Source organism: Neoarius graeffei, chromosome 11 (genome assembly GCF_027579695.1).
Source record: "Neoarius graeffei isolate fNeoGra1 chromosome 11, fNeoGra1.pri, whole genome shotgun sequence".
In the NCBI taxonomy this organism is placed as follows: Eukaryota; Metazoa; Chordata; class Actinopteri; order Siluriformes; family Ariidae; genus Neoarius; species Neoarius graeffei.
Window position 1 is genome coordinate 41984007 of NC_083579.1, and position 2014 is coordinate 41986020.

Here is a 2014-nt window from a genome sequence, read left to right on the forward strand (position 1 = left end):
TTATGCAGCAGCAAAAATATTAAAGTGCAATAGTATAAAGTGACCTGTGGAATTAGGAATTGTTCAAGTATAAATAGAAGTTTAGAGTTTGGATTTGGAGTTCAGGAGTCTAGTGACCTGGGGGGAAAAGCTGTTACAGAACCTGGTGGTCCTGCACCAAATGCTGCAGAACCTCTTTCCAGAGACCAGATGGGAGAACAGTCCATAGTGAGGATGTGAAGGGTCACTGATGATGTTTCTGGCTCGGGACATGCAGTGCCTTGGTGCAATGTCCTGAATGGAGGGAAGAGAAGTCCCAATGATTTTCTCCGCTGTCCTCACCACTCTCCTCACAGTCTTCCAGTCAGGGGCACTACAGCCTCCACGCCACACAGAGATGCAGCTGGTTAGAACGCTCTCTATGGTGCTTCTGTAGAATGTAGTGAGGATGGGCGGGGGCAGGTGGGCTCTCCTCATCCTAAGCAGGAAGTGCAGATGCTGCTGTGCCTTCTTCATCAGTGATATGGTGTTCACAGACCAGGTGAAGTTGTCGGTGATGTGCACCCCCAGGAACTTGGTGCTATTGATCACCTCCACAGCTGTGTTGTTGATGAGAAGTGGAGCGTGGCTGGGCTGGTTCTTCCTAAAGTCAACAGTGATCTCTTTGGTTTTGTCCACATTCAGGATCAGGTTGTTTTCTCGGCATCAGCTGCTCTACCTCCTCTCTGTAGGCCAGGTCATTGTCATCCCTGATGAGGCCCACCACTGTTGTGTCATCCGCAAACTTCATAATGTGGTTACTGGCAGCCCTGGAGGCGCAGTTGTGTGTCATCAGAGTGAACAGCAGAGGGCTCAGGACACAGCCCTGAGGGGAGCCTGTGCCTGAGGGTGATGATACTGAAGGTGTTCTGTCCAACCCGCACTGACTGTGGTCTTTCAGTGAGGAAGTTTAGCAGCCAGTTACACAGGGGGGTGCTGAAGCCCAGGGGACCCAGTTTGTTCACCAGATGCTGTGGAATGATGGTATTAAATGCTGAACTGAAGTCCAGGAACAGCATCTGCACATGAGTGCTCTTCTTCTCTACGTGTGCAAGACTCAGGTGAAGAGCGGAGGAGATGGCATTTTCAGTGGAGCGGTTTGGCCAGTAGGCAAATTAGAAGGAGTCAAATGTGGGAGGGAGCCTGGAGGTGATGTACTCCTTTACCAGCCTCTCAAAGCACTTCATCATAATGGGAGTGAGTGCGATGGGCCAGTAGTCATTGAGTGATGTAATTTCAAGTCAAGTTTATTTGTATAGCGCTTTTAACAATAAACATTGTCACAAAGCATCTTTACAGAATTTGAACGACTTAAAACATGAGCTAATTTTATCCTTAATCTATCCCCAATGAGCAAGCCTGTGGCAATGGTGGGAAGGGAAAACTCCCTCAGATGACATGAGGAAGAAACCTTGAGAGGAACCAGACTCAAAAGGGAACCAATCCTCATTTGGGCAACAACAGACAGCATAACTATAATATTAACAATTTTAACATGAAGTCAGTTTCATTGATGTTATAAACTCTTCATTGATGGAAACTTGAGTGCAAACTGTTCATGACAACTGCAGTCCTAAAGTTAGCAAGTCAACTGTAGTCCTCAGCCATAAAAGCATTACTGTAAGAGTCCAGAGTGTCCTCCAGGTGTGACTTTCAACTGTCCTCATGGGGCCATCCTCCACAGGAGCGATGCGATGAGACTCCAACCAGACACAGGGCACCAGGATGGATCAAGCAGGTCCGAGGAGCAGAAGAGGTCAGCATCTTGATCCCAGTACCAACATGTAACTCAGAGGGACAGATTTGGGGGGGGGGGAGAGAAAACACAGGTTGTTAGGTATGCCCAGTGTCACCTGAATAAGTAGGAACAGTATACATATTGCACTGAGTACAAGCAGGGACTCCGGCAACTAACTATGACAGCATAACTAAAAGGGGAGAGCTAAAAGGTAACGCAGGCATGAGGGAGCCCCAGGACATAAAGCAGCCAGCCACT